This window comes from Mobula hypostoma, unplaced genomic scaffold (assembly GCF_963921235.1).
Source record: "Mobula hypostoma unplaced genomic scaffold, sMobHyp1.1 scaffold_185, whole genome shotgun sequence".
In the NCBI taxonomy this organism is placed as follows: Eukaryota; Metazoa; Chordata; class Chondrichthyes; order Myliobatiformes; family Myliobatidae; genus Mobula; species Mobula hypostoma.
This window is the reverse complement of record NW_026948253.1, coordinates 44,480-52,488: the sequence shown is the minus strand read 5'-3', so window position 1 is coordinate 52,488 and position 8,009 is coordinate 44,480.

The window sequence follows — 8,009 nt, the reverse complement described above, 5'->3', positions numbered from 1 at the left end:
AGCTTGGCCTGCAGTGAGATCATCATCTCAGCTCAGTGAGCTGAGATCCGGAGAAGCAATGACAACATCAGCGTGAGCACTGACCAACTTTGAAAGTGTAGAACAATCTGCTTATTAAATGCAAGAGCCCGGAATATTTCTGAAGTTCCAGCATTACACTCAAAGTGCCTGCTTCGTTTCCGCTGTTCTGCATTTCCAATCCAGGGAGTGGCCCTCCATGTGGTCGCAGAGATCAGTTTGAATGTCAGCGGCTGAGACTTTGGACAGATTCATCAAGGCTGTGCTTCTCATCCGTCCCCATTTACAGAGAACTCTTCCTTTTCTTCTTTTAGAGCAATGTTTATAAATCATTGCAAGATCTTTAAGAATAGCGTGTTTTTTTATACAAACATATGGCGTATTCCATAATTCTGGATGTGCCGAGCTGCAACGGGTTAACTGCAGCTATTTCTGACTGCAATTAATCTGATTTGTGATGTGCATTAATTCTCTTTGTTGTTATACACAGCCAGGTTGAATCAAAACAAACCTGAACATTTATTAGCAACATTCTTCACAATACGTTTAAGTGTTTATAGAGACTTCCGGTAGCGCTCATGGAGTGAAGTCGCGTTCTTGACTCGCTCCATTACCTCTGAGTTTTTTTTCTCTTTGGTCAGCTATACTTTAATTAACCATTAAGGCATCAATTCTTACAATACTTTGAATTAAACTGAATTCTCCGACAATTGGATGATACTTAGATCTGCTATGTCTAAGAACGGGAAAGACGGCAAGGATGGTAAACCTCCGGTTAAACCGAAAGGCATGGATTTCCCCCCGACTGAATCACCGGTGACTTTGAAAGCGATATCGGAGTTAATTCAGAGGGAAATTTCAACCTCTGTTAGGGAGATGATTCGTACGGAAATTGCAGGCTCTGTTAAAGACCTGATTCATACGGAAATCTCAACTAATTTCCAGAAAATTGCCGATTCAATCGATAAGATGAAACATTTATTGCGGAACATCAGTCGGCTATATCTGATCTTCAAAAATTCGCGCAACAAAGTGAGCTTAAGATGGGGAAAATCGAAGAAACAATTAATGTAATGAAGAAGAAACTTGACTTTTTGACTTTTAAAAACTCTGACTTGGAATCTAGAATGCGACGGCAGAATTTACGAATGATCGGGGTGAGGGAAGCCGTGGAATCCAACAACCCCATGAAATATTTCTCCCAACTTTTAAAAGATGCATTCCCTACTGTATTTCCTGACCAACCACCGCTTCTGGATCGTGTTCACAGAATCCCATCACACTCGTCTAGGTCAGATAGACCTAGGCATGTTATTTTACGTTTTCATTATTTTCAAGATAAGGAGAGACTGTTTCGATTCGCTCGATCTAAAGGTTTCATTGATTTTTCGGATCTTAAGTTCCGATTCGTGGAAGATTTCAGTAAACCAATCTGGGACCAACGGGTCCGTTACAGATCCGTGATGTCGGAATTCTATAAGATGGATTTAAGACCAGCGTTGCTGTACCCTGCACGTCTAAGGATTCGCATGTCAGATGGAGTCCTTCGTTTTTTTGATTCTCCATCGGATGCCCAGAGTTATCTGGATCAATTGTCACCTTCAACATCTTAATTGCCTTTTTTTAAATTATCTCCGTTGATCGGAGGCTGTGAATTGGTTGGTTTTAACTTTTTCGTGCCCTATCTGGGCAGAAAAGTTTATTTTTGATTTCTTAATATGGTTGCTAAACTTGCTTTTTAACTGCGTCATTTCTTTCTTTTCCCAGGGGATTCTGGGTGGTTACTTCCGTTTTGTCATCTTACGTATTTCCTGTGCGGCCTTAAATTTTGTAGTTTTTTTAAAATTTTATTCTGTTTTGCTTTTTATAACCACTTTATGTCAATAATCCTATTTTTTCTTGTTGCTGTGTCTATTCATGGGTTTGAGGTTTATTGTGGTTTTTTTTAATATATATTTTCCGGCGTTTGTTCTGTTCTGTGTGTATTTTAATTCAGCTAACTTTTTTTACTTACTTTTTTACTGTTTTACAATTAGCTGATCCTTTTCATATTTATACCTTTTTTTTTAGGGAGCGTATACCGGAAGTCATGGGGGTAGTTTTAGCGCTTGCTTCTTTCTGGCGGGTCTGCTTTAGATTTTGCCTTGGGGTCTTGGGGTGGGGGGTGGTGGGAGGGGCTTCACGTTTTAGTTTGTTTCTCTTTGGGCTATATACATTATTGAAGTACTGGTTGCGTCCTTTTTCCCGGTATCTTTTGTATGTTCTGTTTCCTCTCCGGGTTTGTGGGTCGCGCCTATCGTCAATCCTCCTTGTTGTGGGTTGACTTTAGGATTTATGGAGTCTATTATTAATTTTGTCTCCTGGAATACTAATGGTCTTAATCATCCTATTAAAAGGAAAAAAAGTTTTTAAAGTGTTCCGGAGACTTAAAGCACAAATTTTATTTTTACAAGAGACCCATGTACGGAGGGGGGACAGACTACGTTTTTTCAAATTCTGGAAGGGACACAATTTCATTCGAACTCCAATGCTAAGATTCGAGGCGTCTCTATTTTTATAGATTCCTCAGTTACTTTTATACAACAGGATATTATCTCTGATCCGAATGGTAGATTTTTATTGGTTAGTGGTTTACTATTTAATAAAAAAGTAGTTTTGGTTAATGTTTATGCTCCTAATATGGATTGTCCGGAATTTTATAAATCATTGTTTGATCAGTTTCCGAATTTGAACGAGTTTTCATTGATTTGGGGCGGAGATCTTAATACCTGTTTGTCTCCAGCTTTGGACCGTTCGGCTCCTTTACGGACTTTACCTAATAAATCTGCAAATCTGATTAATTTTTTCCTTTCTGATTCTGGGTCGACGGACATTTGGCGTTTTCTGCATCCTCAGGAAAAAGATTTTTCCTTCTTTTCACATGTTCATCATTCCTATTCAAGAATTGATTATTTTTTCATTGATTCTCGTCTTATTCCTTCAGTGATTAAATGTGATTATGATTCTATAACCATTTCGGATCATGCTCCACTTAAGCTTTCTATTAAAATTATGGCCAATATACCAAATAATAGACAATGGCGTTTTAATTCGCTGTTGCTTCAGGACTCGGACTTTGTTAATTTTATGAATGAACAGATTGAGCTTTTTTTTACAATTAACCATACAGAAGATATTTCGGTTAACACTCTTTGGGACACTTTTAAAGCCTATATTCGGGGTCAGATTATTTCGTATTCTGTTGCTTTGAGGAAGAAACAGAAGCAGATGGCAATTGAGGACAAGATTAAAGAAATTGATAAGAAATATGTTATGGCTCCTTCTGAGGAGTTATACAAACAAAGAACTGAACTTCAAATGAAACACAGTTTACTACTCTCGTCCTCGATTGTAAACCAATTAAAGAAAACAAGAAGTGACTTTTATGTTCACAGTGACAAAATTGGCAAGCTGCTGGCTAATCAATTGAAATCTAATTATGTTAAATCTCAAATCAATCAGATTTATAACCAAAATGATCGATTGATACTGGATCATGTGAGGATTAATCAAACCTTTTGTGATTTTTATTCTTCTTTATATCAATCAGAGTCTCCTCGAGATTCTAAATATATGAATGATTTTTTAGATAAGTTAGACTTCCCTCAGATTTCACAGGATATGTCTTCTTCATTAGATACTTCCATTACAATGGATGAGATTAAGAATGTTATTTTTTCTATGAATCTGGGGAAAGCTCCTGGCCCTGATGGGTTTACCGTTGAATTTTATAAATGTTTTGCTTCTTTATTGATTCCTTGGCTCTGTAGGGTTTTTGAGGCTTCTTTGAAACTTGGTAAACTTCCTGAATCTTTTAATAGAGCATCAATTTCTCTAATACTAAAGAAGGATAAAGACCCTGCTCAATGTGCATCTTATAGACCAATATCTTTATTAAATGTTGATTCTAAAGTTGTTTCTAAGTTATTAGCAAATAGACTAGAAAAAGTACTTCCTTCTATTATTTCGGAAGACCAAACGGGTTTTATTAAAGGTCGTTACTCTTTTTATAATATTCGTACATTGTTAAATATCGTTTATACTCCCTCACAAAATGTTCCTGAGTGTGTTATTTCTTTAGATGCCGAGAAATCTTTTGATAGAGTAGAATGGCCTTATTTATTTAAGATGCTTGAAATGTTTAATTTTAGCTTGAAATTTATATCCTGGATTAAACTGTTATATCACTCCCCTGTAGCCTCGGTTTGTACTAACTCTTTAAACTCACCTTTTTTTCCTCTCTTTCGTGGTACTCGACAAGGCTGTCCTCTTAGTCCCCTATTATTTGATATTGCATTAGAACCTCTTGCAATTGCTATTCGAGAATCTTCAAATATTACTGGGATAACTCGGGGATTAAAGTCCCATAAATTATCACTCTATGCTGATGGTTTACTTTTATATATTTCTAATCCTGAGAGATCCATTCCTGCTGTTTTAGAGTTATTAGCACAATTTGGTCTTTTCTCAGGTTATAAATTAAATCTTAGTAAGAGTGAACTTTTTCCGATTAATAAACATCTTCCCTTATATTATAAATTTCCATTTAAATTGATTAATAATTACTTTTCATATCTTGGGATTAAAATTACTTGTAAATACAAAGATTTATTTAAGACTAACTTTTTACCATTAATAGACCATATTACTCAACTTTCATCTAAATGGTTTCCCTTATATTTAACTTTGATTGGTCGTATTAATGCAGTTAAGATGTTTTTTTTGCCAAATTTTTTATATGTGTTTCAGGCATTACCAATTTTCGTTCCTAAATATTTTTTTGATAAAGTCGACTCTAAAATTTCTTCATTTATTTGGCAGAATAAGAATCCGAGACTGGGTAAAATACATTTACAGAAAGCTAAGAGAGAAGGAGGTTTAGCATTATCTAACTTTAGATTCCATTATTGGGCTATTAATATTCGACATATGAAATTTTGGTTACTTGACCAGGACATACTATCTATTCCTAAATGGGTAGCATTGGAATTACAATCTGTTCAGGGTTATACACTTGGTTCTATTTTAGGCTCCTCTCTCCCTTTTGATTCGAAACGTCTTAAGCAGGTCTCTAACCCAATAGTTAAATATGCTTTGCGCATTTGGTTTCAATTCAGAAAATTTTTTGATCTTAATCAATTCGGGTTAGCGATTCCTATTTTAGGTAACATATTTTTTTCCTCCCTCTTTTACAGATCGCGCTTTTCAAACTTGGAAGACTAAGGGTATTTTACGGTTTTTGGATTTATTTTTAGATGGTTCCCTTATGTCTTTTAAACAATTATCTAATAAATATAACTTATCAAGAATACATTTTTTAAGATATTTACAAGTTAGAAATTTCCTAAGTACTATACTTTCTTCCTTTCCAATGCTTCCTCCTACATATATTTTAGATTCGATAATTAACCTTAATCCATGTCAGAAAGGTGCATCGGCTATGATTTATAATATTATTATGAAACTTAGGAAAGCTCCATTTGATAAGATTAGGGTAGATTGGGAACAGGAATTGGGGCTTACCATTTCTGTGGATGATTGGGGGCAGATTTTACAATTAGTTAATACTTCCTCTATTTGTGCTAAACATTCCCTAATTCAATTTAAAGTGGTTCATAGAGCACATATGTCCAAAGATAAGTTAGCGCGTTTTTACTCGCATATTAATCCTTTCTGTGATAGATGTTCGGGGCAGATAGCCTCTTTAACTCATATGTTTTGGTCTTGCCCTACTTTAGAAACTTTTTGGAGAGATATTTTCAATATTATTTCTAAGGTATTAAATATAGATATCCCTCCTCACCCTATTACTGCTATCTTTGGACTACCTAAAATTTCTAGTAATCTTTCCCCTTCAGCCCGTAGAATGATTGCATTTCTTACTTTAATGGCGAAAAGATGTATTTTACAACATTGGAAAGAGCTTAATGCTCCAACTACCTTTTTTTTGGTTTTCTCAGACGATTTTATGTTTGAATTTGGAGAAAATTAGAAGTAACCTTTATGATTCTTCATTTAAATTTGAACAGATTTGGGGACCTTTTATTCGATATTTTCATTTAATGTAATATTTACCCTTCTTGTTTTTTTTTCACTGTTTTTAATGGAGGTCGGGATTGAGGACGTGATTTTAAGTTTAACTCTGTTTGGTTTCAAGTTAGCCCATTGCTTTGCTTTGCTTTTAGTTAGCTGCACGGTGGGTTTTTTTGGGTTTTTTTTTTCTTTTTTTTCCACTGATATATATAAAATTTAGTATACTATTATGTTATCTTGGTCTCTTATGCTTAAATTGCATTGTTTGTAGTATTTTCTTTTTGGTATTGATATCTTTTGGAATTTTATTATACTTTAACATTGTATTAATGTTTATATGGCTTACCTTTTTTGTATACTTACTCAATAAAAAGATTTAAAAAGAAAGAAAAGTGTTTATATATGTGAAATGTGTGCTGATATGCATACATGATATTTCAACAATTATATGTCATTACCAATATGCGGGATCAGAACAAGATGCTGCTGTATAAAGCTGTAATTGATGCAGACTCGATATTATTATATTCCCCCGTGTGTTCCATTATCTGCACCACTGAATACAAGCTGCAGTTCCTTTCATACTTTCGGTTCTTTATCCACTTCTCCACTGAACAATGCCCAAATTATTTTTTGTGCAGGTAAACCAAATAAAAACATGTAAGTCGCCCCTTTCCTCCGCCAGCCTGCAGGTCGCACCTGATTATGGTTAGTCCACCTCCTTCGCCCACTACTACCCCTCCACCCCACCGATCAGGGTCAGGTGTAGATGTGGGAGTTGGTGGAGGATGGTCCTATGAGCAGATGCGGTACATCACAGGTCCTGGTTACGCGACCATTGACGCCGGACAGACAATCTTTGAAGAGTGCTGATTATCCCTGGTGTCCTCGAACACGGGGCGATTTTTTTTTGCCGTTTTTCTCATTCACATAAACGATCAAAATAAGATCGCATTTGAGATTGTGGAAGAGATTCTGGGGAGGGTACTACAAGTTACACTATGGGTCTAATGTCCTTATGGACAAGTTGGCTCGAATTGTTCTGGTCAGTTTATTTTAATTTGGCATGGGACAGGGAACCGGCGTGATAGTCCTGAAGATGCGGCAGTTGTTTGAGAAACAGGCAATTTGTAACGAGACCGCTGGAAGGGAAAGGCTGATGATGGATCAAAATTGCTATCAAGAAGATGAATTCAAATTAAAAAGGAGGGAGAAATTGAAATGGGCGAATACTGGACTGATTGTGTTATATTTGAGTGCGTGTTGATTACTGGATATTTGTAGAAGAACTTCCAGCAGAGATACATATTGGAATTCGTGTGTAAGCTGTGGAAAGAACAACTGAATCATAGAAAGAAGATTATAGCTACGAGCTTAATGTGAGTGATACACATTGCAGCAAATGTCCAGGAAAGAATGTGGAAGGGGCGATGTTGCTGTGTTGGTTAAAAACTAAATCAAGTCATTGGAAAGAGGTGACAGAGGGTCGTGAGGCGTTGTATCATTGTGGGCAGAGCTAGCGAACTGTAAGGGTAAAACCCCTTGATGCGATTTTTAGAGAGACCTCACAGACAAGAGTAGGGATGTGGTATACAAATTACAACGGGAGATAGAACTGCATGCCGAAAGGGTCATATAACAATCGTCATGAGGGATTTAATATTCAGTACGACTGGGAAAATCATGTTGGTGCTGGATTCCAACAGTGAGAATTTCCAGAATGCCTACGTGATGTTTTTTTTTTAGAGCAACTCGAAGTTAACCCACTACGGTATCAGCTATTCTAGAGTGGGTATAGTGTAATGAGCCGGAATTAATTGGAGAGATTCATCAAAGAACGCTTTGAGAAAGTGATCACAATATGATCTAATCCACCCTGGAATTTGCGAAAAAAAGAGCTGAAGTGGGACGCATCAGAA